Here is a 7,646-nt window from a genome sequence, read left to right as displayed (position 1 = left end):
TGGACAATTCAACTGCACCCACAATCCATGTTGTCCTTTACAGAACGAAAGGGAAGTGGGAGGAGCTACAGTAAGTCAAATTTACGTAGCGCTTTGGCAGGGAAAGTTCACAGATAACGTGCAGTCAAGCTCGGCAAGAAAGGTCTTTGTAAAGTCTGATTTCCCTTTGCACAGTAGGAGACTGGAGTCATTTTGCGCAGGAAAACAAGCTGAGGATGCAAATGACAGTTAATGTTGGTTAGCGACTTTGCTAAAGTGGTGCGAAAATGCGGGAGTTGATAGCTGACAACTAAAGGCACGGTTCAGTGTGCTCGGAGTGATGGACTCAGCCGCTGAGTGTAACAACGAACGCTGCGAAATACAGATTCTCCCAGGGAGATTCGAAGAAACAGTCTGAACACAACGTGTCCTTCTTCTTGGAAAATTCTACCATTCCAAGCTCACAGCAGCAAGAGATTCCACCTTCCCAATGAGCACTGAACTGATCACTTCAATGGCAAATTATTTGTTCACTTTTCTTTGTGTTTTGAGCAGTAAAATCAGCATCTCCCCGTCGGGGAATTGAACCCCGGTCTCCCGCGTGACAGGCGGGGATACTAACCACTACACTAACGAGGAATTACTGTGGATATGTCATTTCAAGCACATATAAAATCACAAGACGGTGGATAGAATTACCTTGTTTGTTGAGTGCAATTTTGGAGTCAGTGTCCTTCCCACAGAGGTTTCTCAGTTTCCTCCAGTTTCCTCAGTTTCCTCACCTATTGCCTTCAAGGATTAGCGAAAGGAAGTACTCTCGTTCGAACTCAACTCCGTCTTGTTCAAAATAAATGCAACATGGAGGAAATCATGTGTAGCTCTTCGAATTTTGAAGGGATCATTCTCACTTCAGTCCGATTCCGTTCCAATTACTGGGAGTTTTCTATCTCCGGTTTGTAGAAAGATGTCGCCATCAACTGGACATAACGGGAACTGCAGCACAGTCAGGAATCAGATTGACCAGACTCAGGCAGCTCGAGCCACAGTCATGCACCCCTGGAGACGATTCAGGACCCAAGCCTCCTGCAGAATGATGGCACAATGGTGATATAATGGTGAACATAGCGCTCTTCCAGAAAACTGACGCAAAGTGATTTCCAACGATCGCAGTTAGCAGAATTTTCATCCTTCATTGAAACTATCAGAAAAAAAAACTATTCATAGAACCGGATATGCGCAGACTCCTTTCGGCCGGCTGGTCTAACCCCGAAAATAGCTATATCCATGATTGAGTATAAAATTATTACTCACCCTGGGCTGGCCAGTCGATCAAAGATGGATTTCCTATCTTTCACATTTTCTCGATCAACCAACCAGTGCAGCGCCCTGCTCTCAGTCTAACCCAGAATCCCATAACAAACGAGGACACATCAAAACATGCCGGATGATGTGTTGACCCTGACTGTGTCAGTCTACTCACCACTCAATCTAGCTATCCCTGTGGGATCCCTCGCCACACCCTCTCTCCAGTACACGATTAAACTACACCATTTTATTGTGGTTAACAAATGTAAGATAGAATCACAGACTCATGCCACCTTGAAACAGGCGTTTCGGCCCGCCACGTCCATGCTGACAATCAAGAACCAATCTCACCAGAAAAAAAAAATCACTTACGAGCTATTGCCTTCAATGCCTTGATGGTTGAGGTGCTCGCCCAGACAATTCTCTAATGTTGTGAGTGTACCTGCTTCCACCAGCCACTCAGACATGGGTTCCAGTTTCCAGACACCATCTTCATGAAGTTCCTCATCTGATGCTGTCTAGGTGTACACACGTTAGGGCAGTTTACTGGTATTCTGATAGGCCCCCGCTAATCTGATACGACCTTCAAGGACCTCCGTCACCTCCAGCACTCCATGGATACAACCGCACTCTATCCAGTCTCAGTTTATACCGGAACTCCCCATCTCAGGCAAAATCCTGATGAATATCCCCTGCATTCAACGCTTCAGTTAATTTACAGAGTGCACGGAAGTTTCGATTCTCGAATCCGCGGTAAATTAGACAAGTCATAGATGGTTTCGTCCGAATGGATGACCATGCGCCCAGCACACTCCCGCTGCGCCACTCTGCTATTGGCTGAATGTGGTGCTGAGCTGCTCCGTTGTGGACGCTTCCAATTCCTTACCTTTATTTTTGCTTATCGGGGTTCTGCTGACATCACATCGTTTCCCTTAATAACTGCTCTTCGTTGATTTATTTCGCGCCTATCTCTCTGCCCGTGTCTCTCTGTTTTCTTTCCGTGTTCCCTACCCCCTGTCCCATCCTGTCTTTATCTCTGTGCTGCGACCCATTCGGAGACCCCGTTCCAGGCATGTCAGCAATGAATGTGTTTTGCATTATCTATCAAGACGACTTCAGTAGTCCTGCTGTCACACATTCTGTTTATCTTCCATTGTGTCTCTTCTGCGTTCTGTCTCTTTGTCTCTGGGCTGTTCTTCGGGACAAACATCAATGGGTCGAACAACAGAGAGCCGAAATGAGCCAAAGGACACTATTTCCTCCTGTCGGTATTTTGCAGCTTACGATGCTTTCACTCACACCAAGGTAGTTTAATTTAATCAATCCCGAGGTCTCGTTAACTTCTCAGCCGGTTGATGTAATTGATAAATAACACAACGAAATAGATCGCTGCTGATCCCGCTGTTGTGCTTTTCTGCCTCGTGAGTGTGAAAACCTGGGACCGAGTCTTTAGGCCGACTCCGGATGCTCCGGGAGCGGATGTGTTATCCAGTCTGGTTCGGGATGCTGTTAGCTTGCTTCTCTTGTTTGCACGATGTGTGTTTCTTTCTCCCTCTTTCTCTGCTCATTGGCTTTTGGTCTGTTTAAAATTGGATTATTCGAGTTTCTTGCCTTGTGGCTGCTTATGAGCAGACAAATCTCAAGGTGTATAATTTATACCTTCTTTGATAATAAATGTGCGATGAATTTGAATCCTCTCTCGTTAATATATTTCGCCTCTATTGCCTCTGAGAAAGGAAGATCCAAACGACCCCGTTCTCCTGCCTGCAGGTAGGGACCGTGCTTAAGGAATGATATCTTTAGTGAAGGAGGGAACGCGGCAAGTGGTCACTAGGCTTGTCCGCTGAGGAGACCTTAAACACGGTGGGCCGATACTCTCTGGAATAATCTCATTTCTTCACACACTCACGGAGCGCCAAGATTAGGAGTTCTGGAGATGTCCGGCTCAATAGGAAAGCAGTTCAGTCCATGTTGGTGGCAGATGATCAGTCGAATGTTAAGAGTGACCAGAGTCACTCAACCGATAGAATTTCCAAGGAACACCCTGAATTCATAAGAACCTACACGAGGTAAGATGGGGATTGATTACAGATGGTTACTATGGATCAGTATGCAGAAGCTCTGGACTGCAAACAATGCCTCTTCTCCCCACAGTACATCGGCTGCTCTGTCAATCTGTTCCACATCCCCACTTCACTGTCTGACTATACATCTTCCAGCTTCACACCGATTCTAAAACTACATAAAAAGAAAGATATCAAAATATTAGTGAGTGTGTGAAGTTCAGTTAATGGGAGGTAACGTTAATCAACATAGTAGTTTAAAATAGAAGGGAGCATTTTATCGAAATGCTAAGGTTTTGTCGCCCTCTGACAGTCAACGTGATTCAGCTGAGCGAGGACGTCAATTCCAAAATGCTTGCTGGCAACCATACAGCATGTTCCAAAACTTTGGTTAAGCAAGCAAGGTTTATAGCGAGGAGACCCGAATCCATCAGTAGAGAAATTGTTTTTTTTCAATTATATAGAGACACAACATCTGGAATACCATTTAGAGTACGGGCATTTAAAGGGCTGGTGTTAATCGCGGGAAATGAGTAAACATTATTTCTTAAAATTAAATGAATACCTGTGGTGTGCAACTTGTGTTCTGAACCGAGCTCGAGATACAAGGATTGTATCTTTTGGAATATAGAGCAGTAAGAACTTGTTACAGAATAGATGTAAAATCCTGAGAGGTCTTAACAAATGGGATGTGATGAGACTGGTTCCTCCTGGATGAGAATATAGATTACAGTCACAACAGCACGTTCATATGAAATACTGGAACAGTGGTCCGGTGATTCCAATGCAGAGATGACCATTCAAATGAAACAACTGGAAGATCTGTGTCGCCCACTCCCCTTCCTATCTTCTATGTCCGGAGATAAGGCGTTCCGTTCGGTGCTGTCCTCTGCCACAATCCTGTCCCAGAGAATAAAGCTGCTGGGCTCCACCAATCTTTCCACCTCGTCGCTAACAGTGTGAAACAGCATCCGTGTCTCACCCAATAGATTCCTCTCCCGAAAATTCAAAGCTGCAAGATTAAACTAAATGTATTCCCGAATTATATACGGGTCACCATAGGAGCGTCAACAGTAAATAGAACGAAACAAAAGCGAATCAATGAAATGCCACACTCAGCGCAGGCAGCAAACTACAAAGGTAAACAAAACCATAAACTACACAAATATTAATAATAGTTAATCAATAAATGTCGGAAACATGAATTGATGAGTCTTGAAAGTGAGTCTCTGGGCTGTGAGTACAGTTCAGTGTTCGGTAAATGAAGTTGTGCATTCTTCTTCAACAGCCTGATGGCTGAGGGGTAATGGACCTGTTGGTGGGTTACCTCCTTCCTGATGCTCCAGCGAGAAGAGAGTATGATCTGGATGGCCGGGATCCCGCATTCCGTGTAGCTGAGCTCAGCGGCGGGGAGCGATTTACCTGTGCTGGACTGGGCTCTATCCATTACTGTTTGTGAGCTTTTCCGTACAAGGGCATTGGTGGTCCCATGCCAGGTCCTCATGCCACCAGTCAATATGCTCTCCACCGCACACCTATGGAAATCTGTCAACATTTTAGATGACGCGTAGAGGCGCTGCCGAGCCTTTTCTGTAATGAAACGTATGTGCCGGGCCAAGGATTGATAATCTGAAATGATAACACTGAGGAACTTAAAGTTACTCCCTCATCCTTCCCTCGCTGATTCTCCTTCATCCCTCAGCATCCGCACTGCGCCCTCACTCGGCTTTTCACATAGATTCCCTTCTCACTTCTTTCATTTCTTGTGCTGAGTTTGCAACTCACTCCCATAACTCCACTTCAGTGATAGTTTAACTACCCCGAAATGTTTCTAGAGCTTTGTCCGTTGGTGTCTTCACAGGAGCGCCGTCTCTCCAAAGGCATAACACGTTGCCAGGAGGTTATGACCATCGCGTATTTATTAATATCCACATACAACTAATATTAGCATAATTCCTTTGAGATATTTCCAGGCCTGTTCGTGTTCAATATCTCCACAGAGTTGCCACATTTACTCCGTTAGTTTGTCAGCCACTGCACTTTTGTTTACGTGCGTGTGAGTATGCGTGTATCTGTTTGTTTACATGCGTGTGCCAGTGTGTGTATCGGTGTTTGTGTGTGTGTGTGTGTGTGAGTGAGAGAGAGAGAGAGAGAGAGAGAGAGAGAGAGAGAGAGAGAGAGAGAGAGAGAGAGAGAGATTCACGAACAGATATAACATCAATTTAATGTTTGGGAACTCATTCCCAAACCAAAGAAACAACTCATATCAAGAGTCTGCCTCTGGGAGTGAAAGGGTCCATTTCCTTAATCAAAAAGGCCTTTAAATTCAATTTTCTATCGTACGTTTTGGTATCTATTAACAGCTTTTGTTGAATTAATCAAACATAATTTTATTTTTGCAATATAAGAACATTTCTCCGAATATCTACTTTACAAAAGATTTGGGAAGATGTTATGAGCAAGCAGATGCACGGGTTTGGCAAGTGAGACAGAACACACGGATTAACACACACAAATTGCTGGAGGAACTCAGCAGGTCAGGCAGCATTTATGGAAAAGAGTACAGTCGACGCTTTGGGCCGAGACCCTTCAGGAGGACTGGAGTAAACAAATGAGGAGTAGGATTGAAAAGTGGGAGAAGAGAGGGAGAAGCCAGGTGATAGGTGATAATCAGCTGCCAGCGTGTCTTTACACCGTCCCACGTGGGGGAGTTAAAACCCAACCCTTACTGTATCAGTTACGAAGCTTCAGTGGAGAAATGGAAAAACCGCCCCTCGTTCCAGGGCATCAGCGATAGTTCCCACCTCCCTATCTGTCACTAACTGGTCCGGCCGTGATGATCTGAACATGATACCAACATTTAATGCCGGTGGAGGATTTGCTGCATTTGAAGTCAGTACTTCTAGTGCATTAATGTCGCGAGTTCCGCTTCACAACTTGAACTGCTGGTTCAACACTGAAGGGACTCCGACAGTCATTCAATCATCAGGACAGGATTAGGAAGTTAATGTCACCTCGGAATTGAATCCGCGTTGTGGGTGAAAATGTCGCTATGTTTTTCAAAGCCTCACAAGTGGGATGAATTGTCTGTCTGAAAAATTAAATAATGTAAAATACAGTCACTGGCGAAATAGCGGGAACGAGATGGAAGAAAGGATAGAGACTAAACGGCATAGAGATAATAACTGGGTGGACCAGAAAGCAGGGAAGAAAGAAAGAAAGATGGAGAAAAAGAGAAAGAGGAGAAACAGGGAACGAGCGAAAGAAAGTTTAGAAAGTGGGTATGAATACGGGGAAACGAGGAAATGGACCCAGACATATGCAGACCCAGAGATAAACACACAGAGACACACAAAGCATAGCACAACATTCACACACAACAATTCTTTGTATTTTCCCCAGCAGAGTGGCGCAGCGGTAGCGTGCTGGGCCCATAACCCAGAGGTCGATGGATCGAAACCATCCTCTGCTATATTTTCTGTTGGCGACAGCGTTTATGCACCTTCGTGTTTTAAAACACAAATGTGTCACATTATGCATCTGTAGAAAGAAACCGCATTTCAATTGAAATGTGCCATTTATTCGTACTTCTTTGAATTCTCGTCTCTGTGGCGCAATCGGTGAGCGCGTTCGGCTGTTAACCGAAAGGCTGGTGCTTCGAGCCAGTGATCAACAGTTTTTTTTTTTTATCTCTTTCTCATACAAGAGAAAATGTTCTGCAGCATCTATGGAATAATGTATACGGTCGATGTTTCAGGCCAAACCCCTCTAGCATTTTGTGTGTGTTGCTTGGAATTCCATCATCTGCACATTTTCTCGTTTGTGATTCGACTTCGGCACTGTGAAGTCTCTACCATTCATGGAATTGAATTGATTTTATTAATTACGTCCTTCACATACACGAGGAGTAAAATTCTTTACGTTACGTCTCCGTCTAAATGTGCAATGTACAATTTATAGTAATTTGTAATAAATAGTATGTACAACAGGACTGTCAATATAACGTAGGAATACGATTGTATCAGCGTGAATTAATCAGTCCGTCCGACAGGTGGAAGAAACTGTCCCGGAGCCTGTTGGTCCTGGGTTTTATGCTGCGGTACTGTTTCCCGGATGGTAGCAGCTGGAACGTTTCGAGATTGGGGTGACTGGGGTCCCCAACTATCCTTCGGGTCCTTTGTACACACCTGAATAGTGGGAAGTTCACATCTACAGATGGACTAGGCTGTCCGCACCACTCTCTGCAGAGTCCTGCGTTGAGGGAAGTACAGTTCCCATACCAGGCAGTGATGCAGTCAG

At 44.8% G+C, this 7,646-nt stretch overlaps 2 non-coding genes across 2 annotated transcripts; one reads left to right on the top strand and one right to left on the bottom strand.

Annotated features, from left to right (window-relative positions):
* Positions 1-546: 546 nt before the first annotated feature.
* Positions 547-618, bottom strand: trnad-guc (transfer RNA aspartic acid (anticodon GUC)). The gene has a single exon. It is a non-coding gene; the product is annotated as a tRNA-Asp (tRNA).
* A 6,129-nt stretch (positions 619-6,747) lies between these two features.
* Positions 6,748-6,819, top strand: trnam-cau (transfer RNA methionine (anticodon CAU)). The gene has a single exon. It is a non-coding gene; the product is annotated as a tRNA-Met (tRNA).
* The last annotated feature ends 827 nt before the right edge of the window (positions 6,820-7,646 follow it).

The sequence above is a fragment of the Mobula birostris genome, chromosome 28 (genome assembly GCF_030028105.1).
Source record: "Mobula birostris isolate sMobBir1 chromosome 28, sMobBir1.hap1, whole genome shotgun sequence".
NCBI classification, from domain to species: Eukaryota; Metazoa; Chordata; class Chondrichthyes; order Myliobatiformes; family Myliobatidae; genus Mobula; species Mobula birostris.
The sequence above is the reverse complement of the archived record's forward strand: the minus strand, read 5'-3'. Positions and strand labels throughout refer to the sequence as shown.